The 21,784-nt window shown below is 37.8% G+C and overlaps 2 protein-coding genes across 5 annotated transcripts in view; one reads left to right on the top strand and one right to left on the bottom strand.

Moving 5' to 3' along the window:
* Positions 1-21,784, top strand: part of LOC131685894 (uncharacterized) — a 227,930-nt gene that overhangs the window by 166,368 nt on the left and 39,778 nt on the right. The gene's annotated exons all lie outside the window — the stretch shown is intronic.
* Positions 1-21,784, bottom strand: part of LOC131685892 (1-phosphatidylinositol 4,5-bisphosphate phosphodiesterase) — a 179,333-nt gene that overhangs the window by 128,626 nt on the left and 28,923 nt on the right. Inside the window, exon 1 of one of the 4 annotated variants that reach the window (XM_058969911.1) lies at positions 1,438-1,856. The exons of the other annotated variants lie outside the window; for them this stretch is intronic. The gene's annotated coding sequence lies outside the window, so the exon portion shown is untranslated. Of the gene's footprint in view, positions 1-1,437; positions 1,857-21,784 lie in introns of those variants that run through there. 4 annotated transcript variants of the gene reach the window in all.

The raw sequence follows: 21,784 nt of genomic DNA, 5'->3' as shown, positions 1-21,784 counted from the left end.
TTGAGTTATTTCGTTAGTAAAAAATCATTTAGTACACTTAACTAAAAGATATTTGTACATACACTGATAGGACATTTTCACAGCTTTCCAATGAAATCTTGCAAATAACGATATAAAGCATATTTTTTAGATTAGAGTCTTTTAAGCACTTGTAAGTCGGTTACAGGAAAAGTATAGTAATGAAATTACAAAGAAAAGTGAAGAGATAGAAATATGACGTCCAAGAACAAATTATGAATCGTCCTAAAACCCAACTTTTGGATAATGGATATTGCTATAATCATACTTCATTATTTCGAGAAAAATAGCAAAAACCTCCTCAAAAACGCTAACTTTTAACTACTTTACAGCTAAAAGGTAATTAAAACTAATTACTTAAAAGATATGAGAACACCATCCAATAGGAAATTTTCTCACCTTTCGAATGGAACTGAAATATTTAAAATACAAAGTATAAATTTAAAGTTAGAGGTATTTTAAGACAAATAAGTTTTTTACACAAAAAGTTCAATAACTCTGTAACGGTTGAGATTTGGTGGTATGTGTAGAACAATTTTTTTCTCCAAATAGGGCAGTCTATTACCCCCCGAGAGATTCTTAACCATGAACCAAACACCCTGTATGTGGGATTGGGAATCGAACTCAGGTGAGCTGCGTACAAGGTAATCGACTTGCATACTACGCTATGCTCGCCCTAAGCCCAATCATATAATTTCAAACTCTTGTCGACGATTTACGCCTTTGCCTAGTACAAAATTGCCTACTTACTTCTTCGTGCTATTTAAACACATTAACGGGACTAATGCCTCTTATATTTGTTGAAATCCCCTGACTTACTCGACAGAGGATTTTGTTTCGCGCTCGGACAGTGTTAGCTATTGTACTCGTAAAAATGGCACGTGCTTGGATGACCACCGTAGGGCTCTATAAATGAGTCTACAACAAAAAAAAATCATTTGATGGAACGTGACTGAAAACCAAATGGTTGAGTTTCCAGTAGCCGAGTTTAACTTTTTCGCCGGCCACAAAAGTTTTCTTAAGTCTGAAAAATATTGATAAAATTTCGGCAGTTGTGGAAATAATGACGATTTTACAAAAGGCAAACGCTCAGATTTCCTACAAGAATAACTCGTTCAAGTTTTGCTTCGAATAGAACATATAGTGCACGAGTTTTCTGGAAAAGACTAAGTAAACTTTTAGAATTCCAATCGACAATGATCCCACCCCGACACTCCCAGTGGAAAATCATTTCGTCCGATTGCGACAATCGTTTGATACGAGAAGCGCGTCAATAACTATAACGAGAGCCCCAATAAATAAAACTAATGATCGATTCGTGTCTCGCTAAACCAGTAAATTTCAATCAAGCCCGGACCTGGTCAGTTGCGAAGCTCTAACCATATCATCAGAACGACATTGGAACACAATTACATTTACCTTCGACTTTACTGCAAATGAAAACAGTCGTAATCCAGCTTGCAATTTATGATCTACACTTTCGCCCTACAAAGTGTCCCCACGCCAGTCAATTCGGTGGGAGGTTGGACTCCCTTCGCACCGAAAGTACTCAAAATCACGCAAAGTTTTCCACCGCACACCGGATACCGTAAACTGCTACAGGGACGCCCGGGGGTATCTCCGGGTTCTGAATTGCTAAATAAACAGTAGTAATAATAATAAGAACGGCAACAATAATAAGCACACGTCTTGGGTCCGGTTCCGTTTCGCGACGATCCACCACGGAGACGACAACAACGACGACGACGGCGACGACTACAACGAATGAAGGATTCTACTGCTTCCAAAGTAGGCAACGGTCCGCCACGGAATGAGGGATTGTCGCTTACTTTTGTCAACACAATTCGCTTTTATTCCATATTTTTTCGACTGGTCAGAATGACGCGCGACATAATGAACGTAGTATTAGTTGCTTAGTTCCTGGTCCGTTTTCTGGATTTGCCTTTTTGACCGCTTCAAGTGAAACGGGCTATGTATTTCAGTTCAGGTAGAAATTACTAGTACCGGTGTCTGGTGTTATTTTGTACAATTATGGAGCCGCCGAGTACATAGTGGGTAACATATCTGCCGGGAACTTTTTACCGTCTGCTAATCCGCTGCCGTAGGGCTTCACAACAGTCTACCTAGTACTAGCTCAATTTAGCTCAGAACATACTTTTTGTTGGTTTTCCTCATCGTTCGACGCAGTTTTCCCCGTGTGTTTTATTGATGTGTTTCAGAGTGGTTTTGAAGGGTTTCCCTCTCACATTTCCGATTTGCTCAACGAACCAGAAGTTCAACATTCAGGTCACCTCACAACCTGTAACCAGTAACGATAGGTTCTGTTGGCTAATTTTGCGATTCCCTTTCGAGCCAAAAGCCATGTTTTACAGTGCAACAAGGTGGTAAAGGCTTTTTAGTAAAAAAATAATGTTGTACATCGTGCACCAGAATTGAATCGTCTGAGGAGTTATCTGAGATAAACATTCAAACTACATTTTTCTATTAAATTAACTATTCAGAATAACAAACCCACATGAGCCTGATTAATGTTAAATGAAATCAAACAGAGTAAAAACAAAACAGTCCTACTTCCAGAGAAATTATTCCCACAACGCACACAAAACTGCTGAAAGCAAACTTATGTAATCCTAGCAGGAAGTGTAGTCCCAATAAATTAGTCAGTTGTCAGCAATTCATTTGGGAAAGTGATATGCCCTCTGGTTCGAGAGTGGGTTCTAGCGTGAAGCGACAATTTAATTAAATCGAATAGATCAATGGTTGATTTCCCTGCGGAGTTCTGCTGCATTGCTTATGTGATTATATTAGAATTTGCGAATGAGTCCGTGTTTGTTCCGTAAAATGTGCACCCCATGAAGCGGTTTCTACGTGTGGCGGTTTTATGGTGATTAAGTGAGTGCCCAGAGGCGATTCAGGCACTAGCTGTACCGGATAGAGCATATTACTTCCTTCGATGGTTAAGGCGGCAGAGAAATTTAACCATACTCATGCTGCACGGTGTAAATAAAGCGCTAGGAAAATGAGCGTTTAGAACACCACAATAAATTAAGCCCCCATCGAGCAGTTGTTTTTGTGGAATTTCAGTAACTTCCGCTAATTCATTGATAGCCTCTGTAAGCATTGTTACAAAGCAGGTGGTAATTTTGATTAAGTGCATTGGAAGTGGAATAGTCAAAAGTGTTTGGATCTGGCATTAACGAGGCGTTGTTTTCTGCTAGTCGACATTTTCCCCGGTCCATCGGTTGTCAGCTTCGCGGAATTTTGCACTGGACAAAACAAAGTTGATAACAAAGTTTGAGAAACAGAGATGATCTACTAGATTCTATCACTGGCTTCGATCGTACACGGTGAACTCATCGTCCAAATTTAAATTATTCCGGAGTTCCTCAAGGTCAGAGCACCGAAATATTGGCGTATTCGGGTGAGCTTGTGAAGGTCCCGTTGCGGTTGTTTCCTTCGTCACTTATTCAGTTGATGCCGCACAGTCATTTCATTGTTTTCGGTTCAAATTTAACTTCAGTGGCAAATCAAATTTTCTTTTCATGCTGACTCTGAATGGATTTATTAAGTGAAAGTACACTAGACATAGATTACACAATCCACTTATGTTCGAAAATGAATCAGAAGCCAACTTCTGCCTTAAATTTTTCAACAAATAACAAATGGTTGGTCCTCTGAACTGACAATATTTGATTGCGCGTGAAACTTTAGTCAGCTTGGAAATGAACGAAAGAGGGAGGAGTTGAAATTAAATGCTGGTTGTTGCGGTAAATTTGCTCGGAAATGAATACTTGAATTTAAGACTCCGCACGACTGCTCAAGGTAGCACGCTAGATCCGTCAATCTTTTCACTATTCGTGAATGATATGGTATTCGTTCTAATGCGTGGAGGAGAGTTGTTTTGTAGATTAGCTGAATTATTTACATTTCTTATACAAGAAATGCCGAGTCTTATATACCTATCGGATTAGCTCGACGATTTGGAACAATGTTTGTATGTAGGTATGTAGCAAACTCTCATTCGTGTTTCGAGGCAATGGCTAAACCAATCTTATCCAAACCAATTTCAAAGAGAATGGAAATGAGTGATGCCTCGCACAGAACACTTTAATTTATATTTGAATGTGTTGTATAGTTTCCAAGGTATGGGTATTTCTTAGAGCTTCCATCCCGGGAATCGCATTTCCCGGGATTCCCGAATACTAGGAATTCGTGTTTCTCATTCTCAGAATTCCCGAGAAAAAGATTTTTAATTTATTACAAAAGGCTTAGTCTCTGCAAAAGAAATTCTACCGGAAATATCTCAACCGACAAACATTTGGAGTGAGAAGTAATTGCAAATTATAATTTTTCAACTGCAAATATTTTTTTCGAATTTTTTTCAGATAAATATTCCAAGCCTTACTCAAGTCACTGCTAAAGAATGTTCATGTTTTCATGCCAAAATGATAGTGGTGCGTACGATATCTTTGCAACCGAAGAACCAATTGATCAGATTTTTTTTAAACAGTTCTTTCTTATTTTAGTCTTGAATGAAAGGGTTCGCAAACAAAAAATAGGTATGGAAATTGCGTTACTTCTTGAAAAATCGAATAGTTTTAGTTTCGAAAATTAGGATGGTTTGTAGAGATATCGTGCTAACCGCAAATAATATTTTAAACAAGTAAAGTTTCTAGAAAGTCTGCAAAAATATTTGGACGATTCTTCGAACACATATTTCGTCTAATTTGTTATATCGAAACTGTAATATCTCTTTTATCATGAATTGTGCATACAATTTTGACCTTTTTTTGTTACAAGATTTTTGAATGATCTTACGATCAAGCAATCCGGATACACGCCCGTAACAGGAAATCGATGGTAGACATCACCCAGCGCTGTACGGTTCGTCCATTATTCGCTTGATTTTGATTCATTCTTAATTCGGAAATTGATCGGAAATATCCGCACACTACCCTGAAGGAGCTGGAGCATTTAATTCAAGATTACCAAAGAAGGTGTATTGCATTACATTGTTCTCATTCCATCGAAATGTTCTGAAACGAATTCCAATTTGGGATAGTAACTCCAGCAGCTGCGTTTGGTCTATTTTCTCGATCGTAATCGTAATTACCATAATTTAGGTTATACATAATATATCCAAGAAAAATAAAAATCGTCAATAGAAATTGATGTTGGATAAACTAAATGACGATTTATCAAATGATTCAATTCATCTTCAGACAACTGCTTTTAGGCTAAATATACATGCAATCAATTGGGTTTGAAAAATTTTAAATTTAATCTTTTGTTGTCAAGAAAATTACTCACTTTTAATTTTTCTTCCGTATTCCTGGGATTCCAGGATTTTTCCGGGAAAATTCTTATTTATTTCCTAAATCTCTGGAAGCTGAAAACCGTCGGGAAATGAAAGCTCTCGTTGTGTGTCAAACAAAGCATTTTTCTTCATTTCACCAGATAAATTATATGAGCATAGCTATAGATTGTTGATATTGGTGAGATATTTAACATTGAATGTGGACAACTTATCTTTACTGTTTTCCCATATCTATAAATAAACCAAAACAAACAATTCATTTTTAAAGTTAAAACGGCTAGTTTTGGGTCAATAACGTCTTCGGAGAATTTATTGGATGCAATACGTACTGTCTTTTCATACTTGGTTTTTACAGCTTAATCCCCCTAAAATTAAGATATGTTTATATATTTTTTTTAAGTCACTATATTGAGATGACGTCTTCAGTAAATTTGTACTCTTGTTTTGCAAACAACTTTGCTGAAGACATCAAGTATCAATCTTGAATACTTTAAAAATTATAACATGTTGTTTGTGGAGGACACTTGGATGCCTATTTATTGTTTAATGCAGCAATGATCCGAGATGCTAGATTCAAGATCCTCGCGTATTACGATGATAGCGCAATCGAGGAACGACTACATGATCTGTCCCGCATACAAACGATAGCACTATTCTCCAGTTCATATCGCAATACGGAAAAGTTCTTTCCATTGGAGATAATAAATCGAGGAACTTCTCCGCAAGCTTTGCCAACACACCGCGTGCTTAGAATGCGGCTGAAACACCCCATTCCTTCCTTCAAGACCCTGCGATCTAGCTCTACCTGTGCCCAGACCACACTCTGTTCTTACGATTGTCGGTCTCCACTTGTCAGTACTGCAAACAATCTGCACATTACGGAAAGTTCTGCGCTAGATTACCAAAGAAAAAACCTACAACAACTAAAAGGAAGCAGACCGAGTGACCCTCAGATTCTCTAAGACGACACTAAACATGCTTCTCAGACGCGGAAAAGAATCCCCGCAAGCACTGGTATATTGCGTTCGAAGAATTCGATGGACACACATTAAAGGATCATTCTAATTTATTTGTTGTAAATATTCAAAGGACAAGGCTCCGTTAAATTCACGCATAAAGCCGAGTCAAATAGATGAATTCGAAAAAAATCCCTCTGGAGTGTTTCTAGTCTTTTTGAAAAAAGACATATGGGATATCAGTATTGTTCCGCTATTACCGATACTGAGGGCTTTTTTTACCTCGGTATTGGTTTTCGCTAAGAATAGTCGGTATTAGGAACCCTAACAAATTCGGCACAGAATAGACGATATTGTATGTTATAATATACCGACAATACATTACGTATGCAATTGGAACAACTATTTTTCTGGTCATTTAATAATATTATTGATATCGGGAGGGGAACGTGTCGAATTGAGAAAACTCACAAGGTTTTCCCCTGAAAATAAATTGTTAATTCTAACAAAGATTCAATTCATAAATGCAAGGAATCAAGTGACCGGAACTTAAACTTGCGGCTTTTTATTGCGACAGGAATGATTAATCTTTGCGTGATCGAAGATCGGCGAGCGAAACGAAAGAGTAAGTTGTTAAATCTATAAATGTCTAGAGCCCACACAGAACGATATTCGACCGTGACAAAAAATATCGAAAATTAACCCAAGCAAGCTTAGGGTTGTAGTAAATATTCTGAAACAGGCAAATGACATTACTGGCTGCGGGCCTTTTACGTAGGGGTAAAGAGTCTACGTACCTGCAAACAAAGTCGAGATCGATGGCATGGTTTCCGATTCTAGTTTAAATTGCATGGAACGCCTGAAACAACCCCATTCTTTAACCACTTGAGATACTGGACTACAAACGTTTGCATTCGTTATTAATTGTAGCTATGTCATGTCAGACTCATATCGACCTAATTTGAGTGAAACATCAACTCTTCTGAAATTGGCATGAAAATCCCATATCTTTTCAATTGAATTATTCAGTCTCGACAAGCGTGCGCAATTTGATCAGCAGATGAAATAGCTTCTGCGCTTTTAAAGTGAATGGCGAATAGGTCGCACTTCTACGAAGCCAGACTAGCAGTCTGCTCCTTCGAACACATATAGGTAGATAATCCGGTCTCCTCGCTAGCGCAAAACGATATTTGGCGAAACGACAGTGTGCAATACAATCCAAGTGCCTTAGATCTGAGTCGTTTAATATGTTGTAGATGTGCATAACCCCACGGTGTCTTACGAGCCGGCCTACGCAGAGGAACATAATCAACCATGAGGGCATTAATCACGGCAGTGAAATATTCAACGGCGAGGTCAATATCTTCCGTATGCTCAAGTGAATTGTAAGTGTAAATCTGTATGAAGGAGTGCTGATGCAAGTCCCAAGCAATCAGCTCGGTAAAAGTGTAGACCAAGATCATTCGGTATATCCTTAAAAATAACAGGTTTCAGCAGACTGATAATAACTTCTACTGGAGAATGATTTATATCAATCACAGAAATGGATGCGGCAGATTCGTGGATTTGACAGTCGGCTCAAGTCGGGATTTTCAATGCTATTAATTTGTCGGGATTTTCAATGCTATTTGTGTGAGACAGTTGAAACTGAATCCATCCAAGAGCGCAGCGCAAGAGATAGAAATTTAAGAGCGAAGCACTTTGACTACCGGTTTCCACAAATGAGGCCAGGCTGATTGTAGTCTCCAAACAATAGTGCGAAATCATTACATCCAAGGCAAGAAAAAACAGAAAACGAGAATGAATGCTATCATCCTACCAAGTCTCGGTAAGCACACTTATGTCGTAAACGGAAGAAGAGATCGCTTGGAAAACTTAATCGATTTTTGTGCGTAGGCCTCGGACGTTCTGGTAATAAATCGTCGGTTTACCATTCAAGTCTGCGTCGAGAGTCATTTTCTCAAATTCCTCCACATCATTCCAAAAATGATCTTCTGAGACCCGTACGCCTGGAAGTTGCCATTATTTGAGAGACGAGCAGTACCATTCCAGGCTTCAGCATGACATATACTGCTTCTAATGTTACCTGATGGAGTAACGTTGCATACTAATGGAATAAGCTTGAAGGCCAAACAGATTGGATGGAGTGAAGAAGCTTTTATGGTCGGACGACGTCACGCATGCTGCTGCAAATGTTACCTGACGGAATACTTGCAAATAATTGGAAATAATTGGAAAATAATTGGACTGCAGACTTCAATTATAGCAATAAGGTTCGTTGTGAGAAATGCAGTAGGAACCATGATTCCTGTGGAAGGGGTTTTGAGTCTCTATGCAAGGAAAGTCAGCATGAACTGTTGGTATACCTCAATTACAAATACTGCGAGGCGAAACTGAAGTGTTTTCTTCAGCGACGTTCTAAGCGATTTCTTTTTGCAGAAATGCTAAAGACCTACACTACTACGAATATCTATACCAACTTGACTACTGACGAATGCGACTCTGATGATTCCCAGGATGGACCATCTTCTGCTTTGCGTGGAATCAATATAAAGAGGAGAAACGTAAGTTTCGTTGTAAGGACCAGAAGGGGCTTCTTCAGGTCCTCCAAAAATAATTGCTCAAAAAAGTATTGGTGCAAGCAGAAACAAATAACTGTGCATTTCGTGTACTGACATTAAGGAAAGGAGTTTCCAAAATTTCCTGGGACATTCAAAATCCAGAGTATTTTATCCGGAGAAACAACCTACTGAAATATTAAATGTCTCTGTGGTAAGGATTTTCACAGCTTGCAATATTTCTGACCCTCTTAAAATTATCCTCTTAAACTTTCTCCCCGCAGTAAAAACATTTTTGATGCAGCTGACTGCAAAATAGCCCCACCTAACAGGAATTGTATCTCTCGATGGCTAAACTATCAAACGAGCTCATGGGTTTGATCACTGTTCTATAGTTCAATTGCAGAAACTTTATCCCGGAAATCGAATCTTTTAAAATAAACGCTGTAAGCTTGATATTCTTTTCCCTATCATCGTTGATCACCATCTCTTCTCTGTACCTGATACTGCTGGTGGAATCAAACCCCACTGAAAATATAATTATCAAGCAAATAAGCTACGGGCCTTTTACGAAGGCACCGAGTCTACGAACCAGCAAACAAGCTCGAGATCGATGGCGTGGTTTCCGATTCGAATTCGATTTATGTTGAAACCACGCGCTGTTTTAAAGACCCCATACTTCAGGCAGTAAAGATTAAAATTATCTCCTCTATAACAAGGTTCATCTACCTGTTCTCAGTTTTGAGCCGCGAGTCATGAAATTCATTAATTGCAAATAATTGGGAAACACAGTCCCCAATTGCGGCCACAAGCTTCGTTGTGGGCAATGCGGCCGGAGCCATGGGGATGATTCCTGTGGAATGGATTTTGAGAAGTGTCTCTACTGTGGGGAATATCAACACACGGCCCGCGTACAAATAGTGCGAGGAGAAACCGATACGTTATCTTCAGGGACGTTCCGTTTACTGACGAATGCGATCCCTAGGAGGGAACATTTTCTGATGGATCCATAACCAATAGGAAGAGGAGATATATTTTCTCTCCTAAGTTTCGTTGTAAAGGTATTCCTTCAATAATAGCTCGAAAAAGTACTGGTCTCGGAAACCAAAATTCAGAAAAGGAGTTTCCTGCAACTCCTGAAATATTAGAAACCCCAAGTGTTTAGCCGGAGAAAAACCTCAAAATATTTAAGCCGGAGAAACAACCCGCTGACATATTGAAAGTTTTTGATATTGTGGTTAGGATTTTGACAGCTTTCAATATTTCTGAGCTTCTTAGAAATATCCTCATCAATATTCTCCCCACAGAAAAAATATCCTCGATGCAGCTGATTTCAAAATGGCCCCTCCTTACAGCGATTGTATCCTTCGATGGCTAAATTATCGAACGAGCTTACGGTTTTGATTACTGTTCTATACAGCAAGTGCAGAAGCATTATCCCGAAAATCGATTCTTTTACATAATAAAAGATCTTCTTTTCCCTATCATAATTTTCCGCTTTCTGTCTTCTGTACCTGATATTGCTTCTATTCCCATGCTGGAATCGAAACCCCTACTGCAAATGTCATTTTTAACCGATTCTCTTATAAATTGAATATTTTCATTGTTTACTTTTTTATACCATTAAACTACATTCTTTAAAAAAACAAGTAATAGCAAAACTGTATTTTGGAATGCCTAAACAAATCTTTTATTACCTCCCCTTTAAAAATTAAATTGATCCACCTTGTTTATTGAACTATATTCTTAGTTTAAGATAGCATAAAAATTCATTATGAAGAACAGCACGATATCGAATAGAACAACATTAGATTTTCCCCATATATGCTGATGACGATAAAATGGAGCTAAAATCGTATGATTCGACGCGCATGGTAAGTCGGAGTTTATCAAAACATAGAAGTCGAAGTACGGAGAAAAGCCGTGTGGTGTCCGGCGGGCTGAAATCTTTTTGCACTATTTCAACCAAGAATAGAACCTCTGGGAACTGCTCCCATGTCGTAAGAGGCGACTAACAACATGCTAGGAGTTCCTAGGCCGAGGTTTTGTTCCGTACCGAAGACTTAATCTGGGCGGACCTTAAGGTTTTCCATATTACCCTCTTTCCAGTCTGTATTTAGTGAATCACTGACATATACCTTTTCTGATTCGCCTTTCTTGATTGTGTACCAACGTTTTAAGTTTCTTCTGGCGGTTGTATATTAGCCGTAAATGACGAAATCTAATTCTACACTAAGTAACAGAATATATTAATATACCGGCACTTCCACGCCAAGGTTTAACTTCCAAAGCTTTGGCTTAAAAACCGTTTTTAAAAAATGGAAACTTTCATGCAGGAAATTTATTGAATTGGCCTAAGATGGAGCTGTCGAATTTCACAAAAAGCTTTTTATGTTGCAAGTGATCTGTAGTTGTGTTAAATTAGGTATTTTTCTATTATATTTGGAACCGTCTACCGACAAATCTACATTTACGAATACCTCCAAAAGTGACTTCTTGAGGTCTCATGAAGGCCTGACACTAGCTTTATGATACTTTTGCTTTTCTAAACAGTAATAAAAATCTCAACATTCAAGAACTTCACTTTGTCAGAAAATGTAGGGCCATCGGAAGCTAAAACTTCGTAAAATCGCACTCCTGGTCCTTTTTTCAGTGCAGTACTCTACGTCACTCGTTCAAATTTGCACCGCTCTTATGGTAGTCGGTATTTGCTAGTATTACTGTTCTCCCATCCATTCTGGTAGTCAAACGGTGGGATAGCAAAATTCTTACAAGTTTCCTATCTCATGCCTCCACGCGATTCTAAGTCTATTGATGACATTTGGTCCTTAGACCGCAGAATGAGAGGGTGCGAACAGAATGAGAGGGTGCGAACAGATCTAGTCGAGAAAACATTGCCGTAAAAATGAATAGTTGATCGGAAATTAGCCCCAATACGACTAATCTGACTAGTATCTATGAACACGGCTCAATACGTATTGAAAATTCGCCGCGTCTGTTTTTATGAACCTAATTTAAAGCTCCGTTATTGCTAACAAGCCCGTGCATCAGATTAACAATCCTTTATATTTCCCTTCAGTGTTCGGTATTATCGCTCGTATACTTGTATTCCACAAACAATCCGATATGGAAAATAAGAAATACTTTCCTTGATTTATAACATCTCGCGCTATTTTTGCCAGTATAATATGCTGTCACTTGGTAGTTTTCAAGCCAATAAATATATCGTAGAGAAGAAGTAGCGAGTTCTGTCCAAATACTGTTGCAATAAATAGTGATCCGGCCCATTACGCAGATAAGATTAGCTTTTCCAGGCAATACTCCCACGATCGGCTGTGTGGAGTTCAAATTGTTTTTGTTTAGGTAACATAGTATACTCTCGGTAGCCGGCTGCCCAGAGTTTAAAAATAACCAAAAACTAAACAAGATCATCTCTTTTTCGAGTGATCGTGCACTCGAAGACTAACTAAACAACTACCTAATAAAATATGCTTTACAGGTCGCATCGTTTGCTTGGAGCGAATCCTAGACCTGATACCCTTCCAAACCACCAACTCCGCGACACCTATGGAAGAGTCTGATGAATCGTCGTCCTTCCGTTAAGTAGGTGGAGCATCAACACTTCCTGTCTACCTTATCCTTTATCCTTCCCCGTGAACGATGGAGATGGGGGCGGCCGGCAATGATGGCTATCATGCTGTTGAGGTTTTAATATGGGTCGGATTGGTATGAATTCCTACTTACCACTTCCTAAGCAACTCTTAAGATAATCAGCAGTCAAACATGATGAAGTCAGTGTGCAATCCGCCAAAATCATCGTCACAACGCAACGCGCAACGCAACATAGAAGTCGAAGTACGGAGAAGTAGGATCCACTAGCAATAACATTTCCAACGGCCTGAGAATAGGGGCGACACCAAACCAAACCAATTTCTTCTTATTTGACTAGTACGTAAACCATAAGCAACTAACTTGCTTGCTTCATACCCTGGTTAGATTCCTACGTGTCAGTTCTGTAACCAGATGGCTAAAGTCTGCAATCAACACTAACCAACGGCAACTGACACTGTTAAACCATAGACAGCCGCCCAATAAGTAATAGCTGTACCTAGTATCTCGAAACCAAGAACCAGCACATCATGGCCGGATAACCGATCGTGATACGCAAGGACAACAAACAGGCAAAAATAGCTGACCGTAGGCATCGAAACAACAGTGATGATGACGGCATAAATATGTATGAAAACGACAAAGAAGGCAGACCGGTAAACTACAAAGCTGCAGCATATGGCGCAGAAAATGTTTTCACCGCCGTGAAGAGGGATTTCCGCACGCAACTGTAAGTAACAGGCGCAGGATTCGGACAGTCGGAAAAAATTTGTTTCATATTTTACATATTGTAAATATATAAAACACTCACGGCTCAGTAAAACTTACGCATTAAGCCATAGAAAAATTCTCATTGCATGGGATTTTTGGCTTTCATTTTCAGTTATTTGGTATTTTTTTAAGGATTATGAAAGAAGGAGACTAGCCAATTCCTATGGTAAGCTGTGACATAATCTTTTGTAAGAAATATTATGTGGTATATAAAATTTTGTGTTGCATGCGATGGTACCTAAAACCTATACTAGGTCACTTGAAAAATCACTGTAACGTGTAATCAGATAATAAATGCATCAGTCAGATTGACAGTAAACATATCATGAGTTGTAGACTATAGGTATGTGACAAGTATACACCTTCTCTGCTTCCGAGACATCACTACTGACGAATGGTTTGCTTTACGAACTCAAGTTGTGTTACATTTTTTGGATTTAGTGTCTATCTGGTGCAAAGGGGGACCATTTCCTGGATTCGTCGGAAAATCAAGCAATATTTGAGAATTGTTTGTGGAAAAACGAAAAGACATACAAATTTCTGCTTTCGATCTTTTATTCGTTATTTATCGATAATAAGAAAAGGATTTTTTTCGAAAATTCAAAATGGTGGCTTGAAAATGGCGGATCTCGTTGGCCTCTGCGCGCGAAACATCGTCCTACTTTGTCAAGTGCAGGACCTCTCGTTGTGATATGAGAAATGAATATAATTTATTAAAATACATAAAATTTCCTAAGACTTTATACCTAAGTTCAATAAATTGTGCTGAAATTTTTTTTTTATTGACGTTAAAGAAAAAAAAGGTGAAAGTTGTCTCTTTTATACTGCAATATTTCTGTAAAATTTATAAATAATTAATTTTTCATACCAATGTTAGATATCAGTCAAGACTTATTCTTGACGTTAGCAGAAAAAATATGATTTAGAGAAAAACGCCATTTTGAATTTCCGAAAAAAATAAATCATTTTTAATTATTGATAAATAACGAATAAATGATCAAAAGCAGATGTTCGTATGTCTATATTTTTCAACTTAAAATTCTCAAATATTGCTTTGATTTTCCGCCGAATTCAGGAGAAGGTCCCCTTAAGTCAATGTCAGATACTGATACATTTACATTTCGATCCAGGTTACCTCAACTCAGCGTAAAACGAGTACAAAAATAATAAAGCAATGGAAATACGCTGAGAAACCACTTTTGTTAGATTGACCCTATAACAATATTTGATAGAAGACTTTCGAATCAACATGAGTTATGATTGTGTTATTTTGATCGGGTCGGACTGGCATCTTTCAACCCCTCAAGCCAATCAGTACTTGACACGGAGCTAGAACATCTAGACTACTCCCGTTTTTTGTCGCCTCTTACGATATAGATTACCCAGTGGATCATTTTTTGTAGCCAACACGACCAGATGGTAACATTGTTGCACATGGATAAGGCCCAATTGAAAAGCCATTTTACAGGCACATCACACTAAATGTTCTCGAAGGTGGTATTTTCTTCATAACGCAACACTTTTTTTTCGCATCATGGCACAATGGTCCACCGGATGCATCACCCATCAGGAGTCTGTGAGACTCACCCCACTTCCGGTTTTCCCGTACAGTGATAATGGCAGTCTTCGCCAGAGGTTGATCCATTGCCATTGAATGAGTGGTGATGGTGGAGGATTTTTTTTCTTCTTTTGCTCCTCTGTCCCGAGGGTGGTAGGACTTTTATAGAATGCAAACGAGTTTCTTGCCCAGAGGGACTCACCATGGCACTGAACTGGGTACCTGACACGAAGCAAACGGTGAAAGCATTGCCAACCTTGGCATCATTTTTTTTTAAATCATCTGATATTGAAGCATAAAACCTGCGCAGATAAACGACGGAAGTTGGCCTTAGGATATGGCCTACCTCGGTAACTGACGAAAAATGGACGGGACTGGGGTGGTTTCATTTGTTCGATGTCATCCGTTTAGGCAGGAGAGGATGGATAAAATAAGACCTGCACTCAATGTGAGCTGTCATGTTGGGTTATTATTTTTATTCCCAGGATAAACTATGGAAGCAAACAATGGGATCTCCGCTAATAGGCCCAGTAACATCAGCAGCTGGGCTAGAGCTCCCGTTTTGGTTGACTCAAAGCAAACATTACGGGTGGGAAGAGGCAGGCGGCGGATAATGAAGTGTATGGGTATAAATACGTTGTTTACCGAAGGATGCCAGAGTTGCAATGTAGGATGAAAACGAATGAGTTTTCAATGTGATTCTGATGGTACGCCTCCTTCACTTTTCAATGATTTGTGATAGCTAGGAATTGTTGACATATGCCCTAATTCCACTCCTGACTATCTATTCACTGGGAAACGTAGTCTCCCAAGTAAGAAGCATCTTCTATCTTCTATCTGGGGCTATGGAACGGTTCCTGGTACAACCTGCCTACAAAAGCGAAGCTACTTTTCCTCTATACGCCCACGCCACGTGCCCGTCAATCCACTCAATCATCTTGTCCTCTCGATAAACAGCCGTTAAGATCGTTCTGGGGGATGGTAGCGGGAATTCAGTGTTTTACTTTCCACCTTCATCAGAAAGCTAGCGTTCTGGTAGTGAGTTGATTGATGATAACGATTGGGATGCGCTCAATCAAGATTGTGAGACGCCATTAAAAAAGGGGGAAACGCCGATGCTTGATGGAAAGGTGGGTTGGTTGGGGTTATTTCAAGCCTCAAGTCAATTGTTGAACCCCTGGAACCACTGTTTGGATATAGCAATGAGCCTTTTAAGATGTTGCTTACCCTATTGTTGACGGTTGTTCCTGTTGGTTGCGGTTTATCAGGCTTTATATTTCAGCGCTTCTTTTTCTGAACCAACAAGATTTAAAGACGTAAAACGTAACAAAAATACCAGAACTACGACGTGAAACTTTTCCATGGTACGTCAATGGAAAAATGGAAATTTTCTTCCACCCAGGCCTCTCAGTAGCAACAGCAGTCCTGAGCTCGTGCTGATGACGGTGGTATTTAACTATATAGGGACCAAATTGAGCTTTCAGAGCGTAATTAGCACAAAAAGGTCCTGAAGGCAGACGTCAGCTTTCTACTGGTTTTCCTCGTTTTCCTTATTCAATATAAAATCTACTGTCGAAGTTAGATACCACCGTCAGCCACCAGTTGGAGAACGTTTCACGTGGATCGTGTGGTATTAACACGTGTGCCAGTGGCAAACTTCGGAAAGTGCCCCCGTAAAGTGATTAATTTCATTTATTGTTTGTCACCTTCTGTCGACTCTTGATTTTGCGGCAGAGGTGTACAGTTGACTATACATTGCGCGAGATAAGTATACCGTAAACAATTTTTGAATAATAGTTCTTCGACCCAAAGTAAAGTGAAATAGATTTATGTGTAATGCAAGGGACCGAAAAAAGTCACATTATTTTTAAGCTTGTGGAGCCTTGATTTCCACTGCGATCATTTAAAGAAATATTGTGGTATAACTCAACTTGATGTTATTCACCTCAGCTTTCCCTTCATAATTGAGATACGAAGGGCCTTGTCTGTTTTTGCATAGCATTCCGGTTAGAATCACTCGTTTAATGAATCTGATAACCTTACTAGGATATGATTGCTAAGTCTCAGAGGTTTGTAGGAAACCTTTCCAAGAATTGAATATCTGTAACTAACAAGAGCACTGCAATCACAAAGTAGATGCTCCGCTGTCTCATTCTTAAATTGACAGAAACAACAACTCCGACTATGAATTTTTCCGATTTTATATAGATAATATCTACTAGGGCATGGAACGGTACATAAACCAGTCATTATTCTATGGTTCCTCTTACTTAGATTAAGTAAAGTTTGAGAGGCTTTGGCACTCGGCTTTATAAATTTCCTTGCATGTTGTGCAGTATTAGTAGCGTTCCAGTTCGATTCTACCATAGACATTTCCCATTTCCTAAGCTCCATATTTAAAGTACCGGTTGAGACTCCACAGAAAGGTTCCGGGCCTATAAACTCGGCCTCGGAACCTTGTCTTGCCAAACTATCAGCTGATAAGATAATACATTCTCATACTAACTTCGACTGACAAGTTGAGGCTCTCAAAGCATTAAGAGCTGCTAAGCTGCCTGAAAAGATACAGATTGTTCCAAATCTATATCTTGAGACAGATTTACACACACTTAAGAATTGCTTTAATAATGTTTCTCACACATGTCTGCTTGGTACAGTCACATTATAAGGAATTTCATGGTTGGATTCAATCAATCAATAATTCTAGGACCGAAATGCCGATTTATTCTCAAGGTTCTTGAATTGATGTTTTCAACTGAAGTTCTGTATCGAATTGCCGTCCATTAGCAAACACATGCTAAGACAAAACACTCCAAGATGTTCTCTATTGCGTTCAGTTCAGGGCTAATAGTAGGCCATTTTTAGACATCGATGGTGCGTCATACGAGTTCGTTTTGAGGATTGTATTGCAGACGTATCCTGCTGAAAAATCCAGGTCCTTCCCCACAAACTATTGTTGAAATCGAGCACGACATTCTCAATAGTTCTATATACTTTTCTGAGTTCATATTGTGTGATATAATGCGAATAGGAGTCTTATAGCGATGTGCAAATGCAATTCAAATCATGATAGAGCTACCCTGAAAGTTGGAAAGTGTCGCATGTTACCGTTGAATAACCAATCTAGCAACCATCAGATCCAGCTATACTAAGAATCTTTTCGTTCAAAAAGGTTACTGATTTCCAATCATTCTGCCAAAATAAATGGCGTTTTGCGAAACCCAATTGTATAGCTTTACTTTTGAAGGATACGGTATCCAGGATACTTTCAGAGTGACTTTACCATGATTTAGGCCGCATTTGAACATCGCGGCAATACCCGAATTCGCATAATATCACACAAAAATTCAGAAAATTATAGAGAACTTATTAAGAATGAACCATTTCGGGTTTTAGGGATACTATGGTCGTGGGAATAAATCTGGATTTTTCAAAAGCATGCTTCCACAATATATTTATCAAAACGGACAAAAATGTTTCTCGCATCCCAAAACTTTGATATCTATTGACCTTCTATCAGCCGTAATCTAAACCCAATAGCGTACATTTGGGGTATTTAGTTTCAGCGTGTATTTGCTAATGGACTACAATTCAGCACTTCAGCTGAAAACAGCAATTCAAAAACCCTGGGAATAAATCGACAACTCGGTCTTGGAATCATTGGTTGATTAAATCCCACGACGTCTACTACCTATGATCGCAAATCAGTCCCTTAAATATAGGAAATCCCATAGAAAATGCTACAAATATGCGATCACGGACAGTCTACCAGATGTTATTAGAGCTCGAGCAGGACGATTTGTGGCTGATGCGGTAAATTCATTTCTTATGAGTTGTTTGTAAAATAAACCGTATAGAAATAAGAAGCATAGAAATAAATTTAATATATCATAAATCATGTGACTTGTTTCGGTCCAATGTAACAAATACAAATCTATTTCAGTTTTATTTTGGTCGTAGAACTATCATTCTAAGAGTTTTATTGTGTACGGTATACCTTTTTTGTACACTGTGTTGAAATATACAGACAGGTCCAATATGAACGCTGCACTCCGTTTTGCTCCCAGAAATTCTAAGATTCAATCAATTCTACAACTCCAACTGTAATTTAATGATTTTTAGAAATTTTGACAGCTTCAAGTTCAATACGTTGAATTTATATGAGCCAAATTTTTAAGCCACGACACAGTGGCTTTTTGCTAAGATTGTGCGATCTATTAATTACGCCTAAGTAGACAAATTTGGTTCAATGGCGTATGTCATATGGTGTTGTGATTTACATGATAAATCTTCTTAAAAGTGAGATACACAATTATCAACTTTCTTGCAAGTACATATATTAAGATAATGACTTCACCAAAGTTGTACAGCTAGCTTTTTGTCAAAAACTTTGATGAAGACACAAAGTCTGCATTTTTAATATTTTCCACATTATTGCTTATTGTTTGTGGGTGGCTTCTTTAAAACCTAGTTTTCAGCCACATAAACCATTTTTTTGTAATTTTGTCACAATTTTGTATGGAGAGGTGCCACTGTGCGTCGCTGACTCCAAGTAAGTAGAAACAAGGTCGTTCTACACTCGTCCATAAGAAACTTCTTCGAATACTACCTATCTATTATAATACATTGAAAACCCGAATTGATCAGCCCGCAATTTTATCAGCCTCATATGAAAATGTGTTTGATGGGCTCTAGTAGATAAACAATTCTGAATTTGAGTAAATGCTTTCTTGACCATGTTTTCCTTATCTTAAAGATGCAAATATGCAAAAAAAAACAATTTTCTTTAAATTTTTGCGCTAGAAGACTATTTTAAATAATCAGAAATGGCTCTTAGACTACATCAAGGGAAGCAAAGAACATTTTAACAGCTTCAGTTTATTATGAAGAAAAAAAATGTCGCGATATAGTCAATGTCCCCATTTTGTCAGCCTAAAATACACCATAGTGATGATAAAAACGGGTCTTTACTGTATTTATTATTCATAGTAATAGGCACATCCCATTTTCTGAGGATATTTTCTTTCAATTGCATCGAACTACTCCAATTTTTAGGTAGTTTTCAAGGAGTTATTTTATTGACTTCTTCCAAAATTCGGCGAACCTATTCCCATTCGTGCGATAGTTATATGTTAAGAGGGTATCCTAAATTAATTGGTATACTTAAGGGTTTACATGTTGCAGATAGAGAAAATTCATATATTTTTAGCTTTTTCTACACAATATTACAAAAGCTTCTTAAACAACTGTTCTTAATAAGATTATGTAAATTATAAAGTACTTGAAAATTTGTAATAGAAGTGACGGAAGGTTATCGAAAAGTTTCGTGAAAACGGATTTAGAGATGAAATAAAGAAACGCGAATTGAAGGAAAAGTTTGCTGTTTGTTCTTTGGTATTAATTCAGATCAAAAATACTACTGGGAAGTCATTTTTAGAAAAAGTTGATATGGAATTAAAGTTTGAACTATGCATGCATGCACTTCAGAGGTAGCGAGATATCAAGAGCTGAAATTTCAGTGCTTAGTTCCCAGCTGCGTTGGGATTTTGAGTAAACGCTATTGAGTATGAACTTCAAATCCATTAGAAAATTTGATTTTCGAATTTTTTGACTCAGCACAACATATATAGGAAAATTCAGTTTTTCCTGCACAATGGAGCAATAATTCGTTTGTATTTCTATTTTATGGGCCATGTTTCCGCTTTTCCATTAAATTGGTTTAACCTTTGAGATTTCTTGCACTGATATTGTCCTATGCAAATTTGTGCGATTCTCTGAGTGCTGCTACTATCTCATGTAGTCTGTATTATCAAAAACATCGCGAAGCATCCAGTTCTATATGTTCTCGATCGATATAATACTCGAAGAAAGTGATAAGAGTTATAAGAAATGTATCATCACACTGTTAGGTGAAAAGTGTTTTTTAATATCTTTCCAATTATCATTCCTACGAGTTTTATATATTCCATAAAGTTCTTCCTATCGTCAAAATACACCATTTTTATAAATGTATATTTTTTCCTATCTTGAGTATTTTCGAAGATATTGGACATTTTTTGAAAAATAAGCAAATTTTGAAATATACTAGAGACAACTAAGATAAGTGAAATCCATTCAATTTTGCAGAGTTGATGTAGCCTTTTCAAATTGCAATTAGAGCTAGCAGCTCGTTTCTGCCCGTTCAAAAGTTATTACTTTTAAAACTTTCGCTAATTTTATCAAAAAATATTCAATAACTTCTAAGCCGCAGGTAACAGACCAATGATTTTTTTCTGGAAAGATACGTATCTTGACAAATAACATTCTGGAATATGCTGAAAGTCTATCTGCGATATTTAAGAATCATTGTAAAAAAGATTTTAGACGGTCATTCACAAACAACGGTCTATAAATGCAAGTGTACTACAAATAGAGATTGTTGGTCTTCTGTACAGAGTTCTTTAACATAGTATGTATTAGTTTAAAGAGGTTTATATTTTTAATTTTCAAGCAAAGTCTCTCAAGCAATTCAACAAGCGCATTAATTGAGAAATCCATTTAAAAAATTAGATAAATTGAGAATCTTCCTGAAAAAAAATCCTATAAGTTGGATAATTCGCACTGAAGGCTATTTCAATTCGAAAATTTGCAAAATGAATATTTTTGGAAATCAGTATGTATCAGGTAGTTTTTTTTGTGTTATTAAAATTTGTTTTCGTTATATGCTGAAAGATTGAATATTGATGATGATATTCAGAAAGGAACCATTGACTAAAGGAAATGTTACTCATTTGACTTTTTTGCTTCAATTCGCGTTTCTTTATTTCATCTTGACTGCATAGCACTTTAGATTTATAGGAAAGTCATTATCTTTAGAATAGCATTTTGATTACTTCACAATTCTAACACTTTGTTTCTGTAAAGGCATTAACATTACAATCATATGCCTCATATTCTGGATCTCCTTATCGACAAATTTTCCGACCAAAATCACTTAGAAATTATTCCTTTTCTGAAA

The sequence above is a fragment of the Topomyia yanbarensis genome, chromosome 2 (genome assembly GCF_030247195.1).
Source record: "Topomyia yanbarensis strain Yona2022 chromosome 2, ASM3024719v1, whole genome shotgun sequence".
Classification (NCBI taxonomy): Eukaryota; Metazoa; Arthropoda; class Insecta; order Diptera; family Culicidae; genus Topomyia; species Topomyia yanbarensis.
The sequence above is the reverse complement of the archived record's forward strand: the minus strand, read 5'-3'. Positions and strand labels throughout refer to the sequence as shown.